This window comes from Amborella trichopoda, chromosome 13, assembly GCF_054954075.1.
Source record: "Amborella trichopoda isolate Santa Cruz 75 chromosome 13, AtrichopodaSantaCruz75HAP2 v2.0, whole genome shotgun sequence".
NCBI classification, from domain to species: Eukaryota; Viridiplantae; Streptophyta; class Magnoliopsida; order Amborellales; family Amborellaceae; genus Amborella; species Amborella trichopoda.
The window spans coordinates 18,376,018-18,382,612 of NC_142348.1; positions in this window are offsets into that span (position 1 = coordinate 18,376,018).

Below are 6,595 nucleotides of genomic sequence, written 5' to 3' on the forward strand. Positions count from 1 at the left end.
CTGTTTGGCCTCTTCCTCCACGACATTCTTCATTCTCTTCCTTCATTGTAAGCTTTGTTTGTAATGCATGCTCCAAAGAGTTTTGAGTCATTTTTTGCAATCGCTGTTCATGGGCTTGCAAGGAACCCATGAGTTGATCAATAGTCATAGCCTCTAAATCTTTTGATTCTTTAATGGCTACAACGATGTGCTCATACTTACGATGTAGTGATCGTAGTATTTTCTCCATTACCCTTACATCATCTATATTTTCTCCATTTCTTCTCAATTGGTTTACAACAACCAAAACCCTTGAGAAGTATTCCGAAATATTTTTGGATTCATTCATTTTTAGTGCCTCAAACTCAGCCCTAAGAGTTTGAAGCCGCACTTTTTTCACCTTTTGAACTCCTTTGAAAGAATTTTGAAGAATCTCCCAAATCTTCTTTGAATTTTCAGTGGAAATTTTTTTCTCAAAAGTGCTCCCATCAATTCCTTGGTAACTAAGAAAGAGAGCTTTCTTGTCCAACCATCTCGACTCCTTTAGCACGCTTCTTTGATTTTGATCTAAAGTGGTTTCTTCTTGCGGCGTTGCCGGTTCTACATACCCCTTTTCAACAACATCCCAAGAAACTTGAGACCCCAACAATGCCTTCATTTGAATGCTCCAATTCTTATAGTTATCTTTGGTGAGAAAGGAAATTTGTGGTTGGATCAAGGGGGCCATTCTTAAGCACTTTGACTCTGATACTACTTGTTAGAAAATAGGGAGGAAGAAGGCTTACTTTGAGAATTTGTAGTTATGCACACAAAAATGCTCAATGCAACACAATTTCTTCACTCTACTTGTACAAAAACATAGTACATGTATATATAAATTAGGAGCTTTCTAGACTCTTTCTACACCATTCTAGTGATGTTTTCCCTCTCATAACTTACAACCTATATGCTTGGATGAAATTACAAGATTATTCAAGAAAATTCTAGACTTCACTCATTCCTAATTCAAATTTGCACGCATTGCATGCTTTAGACTCCTCTCTCTCAATCTTGGGACTCTTCTCTCTCAATCTTGGAATTCCTCTCTCTCAATGTTGGAATTGTGGCCTTGGGACTCTACACAATTCTTTTACATCATTTCAAAATTACCCTTAACATAATTTTCTCAAAATGTCCCTTATATTGAAATTTAATACCCAAAATACCCTTGAACATAATCAAGCTTATTTTTAACAAGTCCATCCCTTCCAGTTAATAAGTTTTTTATTCTTGTTAATTTTTAATTCTGAGCTTCTTGTTGCTTGACCTGTGGGGCTTTGGCTGAAGAGAATGGTGGAAAGGTTGTTACCTTTTCAAAAGGTTGCTCATCGAAGGAGAGACAGAGGTACTCTTCATGGTCTTCCCATTATTGATTTGAAACAAGATGGGGAAGGGCATATGATTGAAAATCAGGGGACGGAGATGATGACTCTTTATCTTTTGGGGGTGATAGAAGTTTTCTCGGAGGAGGAAGTTATCCCTGCACATCCCTCTAAATATTATTTCAACGGACAAAGAGTATGTCTTTTTACCTCCACAAGCTAGCAGCGTTATGAAGATACAGGTGAGGAGAATAGATTTTAGGTCATGCTCGCTGATATTGGGATATCTTTTGATGTCCCATTTGGTCCTTTCTATGTTGCGGTGGCTGCCAAATAGAAATCAGGCAAGGGGAGTTTTGGTGTGGAAACATGCTTGCAGGACAACGAGAAGGTTGAAATTCAACTGGACAATGAAGGTCATTCCAAGAAGCTACGGATTGACGCGGTTCAACCTAAAGAGATAGGCAAAAATAAGATGAAGGAAGATGCCCCATAAAGATCATTTAGTAGAATTTTTGCTTGAAGAATGGAAATTGGGGGTAGGGTGATAATCAGAGAAGGTGTTGTAACGCCAAGCATGGTTCTTTACCTTATGGTAGTAAAGATTGTTATTTGGAATGTGAGAGGTCTAAGAGAGGCGAAGAGAAAAAGAGAAGTTTATTTGCTGGTCGGGATTCATAAACCTGACATTTTGTTATTGCAATAAACTAAGTTACCTAGACAGTCTCTAGCTTCGATAAGGGATGTATGGGGTGTAGGTGCTCTTGGTTTTGCAGGTGTGACACTAATGGAGCTTCAGGAGGGCTTTGGATTATCTGGGATTCATTTTTCCTTAAATGTGTAGGAGTTTTTGAGTTTGAAAGATTTTGTGTTGTATTCTTTGAGGGTCCAATGGAAATTTTTAAATGGATGTATATTAATGTATATAAATCAAATTTGAACTCGCATAAAGAAGAATTTTTGCTTAATATTTCCAATTTAGCTGTTGTTATTAATCTTCCTTGGTGTCTTGCAGGCGATTTCAATATGATTCGATGGCCAGATGAAATTTCTTCTAATACACTATTGAATCAATCCATGACATTGTTCAATGATTTCATTCACCGTCATGAAGTTTTGGATCTGCCTGTTAATGGCTCTTTCTTCACATGTAATCACCAAGATAGATTGTTTTTTGATGTCAGGGGATTGGGAAACACAACTGCCTTATGTTAGGGTTATGGTGTTACCAAAACTATCTTCAGATCCTGTTCCTATTTTGTTAAATACAAATAGTGATTTCAAAGGACCTAAGCCTTTTAGAATGGGTTTAATGTGGCTTGAAGAGAAAGATGTGGTGGATATCATTAAGCAAGTATAGTCAGAATCATTGGTGAGGGGATAGTTTGGTTATCGCATTCACAAAAAGTTGATGAGTTTCAAACATATATTATTACAATGGAAGAAAGAAAATAAATTTTATGTCCAGAATAATATTCGTGAAGTTATGTCTATATTATTACAATGGAAGAAAGTAAATTTTATCTCCAGAATAATATTCGTGATGTTATGTCTAGGCTAGAACTAGTGGCAGTATCTATTCAAAATTCAGGAAGCCTTACGGTTGAATTGGAAAGAGATAAGAGGGAGTTTTTAAATTCTTTGCATGAAATGCTTCGATCAGAAGAAATTTATTGGAAGCAACGATCAAGGGTGAGATGGCTGAAGAAAGGAGATCCTAATACCAATTTTTTTTATGCAATCGCAAGTTCACATAGAAGGCAGAATGATTTATCTGGTATCAATTTCGTTGTAATAGAAGATAGTGAGTTAGAAGCTTGGGAGATCGGCTTTGTTCAACACTTTCAAAATTTATTTATGAAAGAAATGCAGTTTAAGTCAAATTTTGAGGGGATGCAGTTCAAGACGATTTTACTGAATATTGCATTATCTCTAGAAGGTTTGGCCACATAAGCGGAAGTGAAATTTGCAGTTTTTTTGTTGCGAGGTGATAAGTCACCTGGCCCTGATGGCTTTCCTCTTTTTTACTTCTATAATTTTTTAGAGGATGTCAATGTCGATCTTGTATTGATAGTGAATGAATTCTTGACAAGAGGAGTTTTGAGCAAAGCAATTAACTCTACTTATATCGCCTTGATCCCAAAAAAACGTCTATTACAAGATTGTCGGATATTAGGCCCATAAGTCTTCTGACAAGCCTCTATATAAAGTGTTAGCCAAGGTGTTGGCAAAGATACTTAAAATTGTTTTCGGAAATGTGATATTCGGGACTCAATCGGCCTTTATTCAAGGCCGTATTATTATTGACAATATTGTGCAGAAATGCATTCAATCTTGGAAGCAAGGAGGTGAACCAGGTGTTATTTTGAAACTAAACATGGAGATAGCATATAACTGCGTTGACTGGGACGTGTTATTAGAGATCCTAAGATGTATGGGATCTGGGGACAAATGGAGGATGTGGATCAAAGGGTGCTTATCATCTGCCCATTTTTCAATTCTAGTTAATGGAAGTCCGAAGGGATCTTTCAAGGCTTCTAGGGGACTAAGACAAGGTGATCATATTTTACCTTTTTTGTTTACCATTGTTGTGGAAGCATTTAGCTTAATGATCCAAAATGTTGTGGCAAGGGGTAGATTCAATGGTTTCAAGGTTTCTCCCACAAGTACGTCTATTTTACATCTGCAATATGCAGATTATACTTTTTTTTTTGGTGATGCAAATGAGGATCAAATTGGCAATATTTGTAGACTATTATTGTGCTGTGAAATGGCCTTGGGTTTTAAAGTAAACTTTGATAAATCATCTATTGCGGTGGTGGGCTGTGAGGAGGCATTTTTGAATGATCTAGCTTCTAATTTGGGGTATACAGTGGATAAATTCCCAATCAAATACATGGGCCTTTCTATTTCTGATCAAAGGCTACCAAAATCTATGTGGGATCCAGTATTGAAATGAATGCATTCCAAAATGGATTTATGGAAGTCAAAAAATCTTTCACTTGGGAGAAGGGCTACATTGATCAAAGCTTCATTTTTGAATTTTACGGTTTACCAAATGTCTCTGTTGACTATATCAAATTCAGTGGCTAAGAGGATTGAGCAATTGATGATAAGCGTTTTATGGGAATCGGGAGATTTTGGAAAGAAATACGACCTAGTTAGTTGGGAGAGAGTTTGCACAACAAAGAAAGAAGGGGGAATGGGTATTAGGAAAGTTAAGCTTACCAAGAAAGCCCTTCTTGTCGGATGGTGGTAGCGAGGTATGACCCAAGAAGGGATGTTGTAGAAGGACATTTTGTGTGAAAAATATAGAGTGAATCGATCAGAATTTTGGATTGGAAATGGTGGTCGGACCAGACTACATTTCCAGCTTTGGAAATAAATTTTGCATTGTAAAGACTTTTTGATGGAATATTGTAGGTGGATTGTGGGGAATCGAAATAAAATCTCATTTTGGCATAGCAGGTGGCTTAGTGATTCAACTTTGAAGGAGTCTTATTCTCTAGTTTATGATGCAGCAACTCAGCAAAGGATGATTGTAAGTCAAGGCTTTGATTGGCTTACACATGATTGGAATGTGAATTGCATGTATAATAGGGTTTTTGATGTGGCAATTGAGCAATTCTCAGCTTTACATGAAGCCTTAGCAAATATGAAACCAAATGCAGATCGTGGGGATGAGTTCATTTGGGCAATTGAAAATGACGGGCTATTCACGGTAAAATCAGCTTATAACATTTTGTTTAATGATCGGGTAAGATGGAGTATGACTTCCTTGAAAAGAATATGGTGCTGAAAAATTCCTTATAAAGTTCAGCTTTTCCTATGGATTCTCTTTCAACGAAAGTTTTTAATTCTGGACAATTTGATTAAAAGAGGAAGGTTCTTGACTAATGTTTGTCTTTTATGCAAGCAAAGTGACGAATTTGGAGATCATCTATTTTTACATTACCCATAAACTTGCTAAAATTGGGGATGGTTCTTCAATAAGCTGGGGATTGCCACAATGATGCCAAATAGTCATATGAACATTATTAATCATTTGAATATGGATGGGTTACCAAAAGTAGAAAGTGTTATTTTGGAAATTGGTAGGGCAACGGTTCTTTGGGAGATATGGCTGGAAAGAAATAGACGAGTTTTTTAAGGTCAAGTGTTAGAAGTGAGTATGGTAGAGAGTAGAATTCTAAATACTATGTGGCGATGGTTCTCCATAACAAAAGAGGGTTTTGGCACTTCTAGCATTGACATGGAAGTAAATCTGCGGATGTTGAATAATAAAAAAACCATCAAGGTCAGACCACGAGGTATATGGATTCCACCTTTGCGAGATAGCTTGAGGTTGAACTTTGATGGGAGTTGTTTTGGTAACCAGGCCCTGCTGGCTTTGGAGGGATTCTTAAGGATTTTTTGGGCGACATTATCTTTTGTTATGCAAGACCTGAAGGAGTTTTAACGGCCAATGAAGTAGAGATGGAAGTGGTTGAAAGAGGGTTGGAGTTTGACATCCAAAAAAGTGTGATAGATCCTTTTGTTATTGAAGGGGACTCGTTAAATATCATAAACTGGTGTTCCATGATTTCATGACCTCTGTGGCGGTTAAGAAGAAAATGGATGAAAATTTTAAATCTATGCTCCACTTTGCAAGTCTCTTTTCAACATGTATAAAGGGAGGCAAATTCTGCTGTTGATGGGCTTGCTAAGAAGAGCGTAACTCTTCATTCTCTTTTCTTTTCTGACACTCTTCCTCGAATTTTTTATTATTCCCTTTGAGCAATGAAATTAAGAAACATTGAAAAACAAAAAAAATATATTGGAAAAAATTGGTTGAAAAGAGGCAAAAAAAGGATGAATTTCATTTTTGTTTTCAGGGAGTACATTCTCAAGATAATATTTGTCCCTTTTAAATACTATAAACAATGGGCGTAAGATGGACAAGTATATTTTCCGGATACTGAAAAACATAGGTCTCTTTTTACACTTTAAGGTTCTATGTATTTGAACCTCAATACTATAGAGCACTAGAGTATTGTTTTTCTTGAGAGAGAATGTGTTATATAAACAAATAATGAAACAGAGTTTGAGAAAAAGAGGAAGCTATGCAGAGGATGGGAAAAAGGGACTCACTATATAGATATGAATGGCTAGTAAGTTATTGTTCAATTAAATAGTGACATACTGTTTCCCAGTACAATATGACTGTTGGGTTTTCAATAACTACCATCCACAATTATCAACGGTTGGATAAGTTA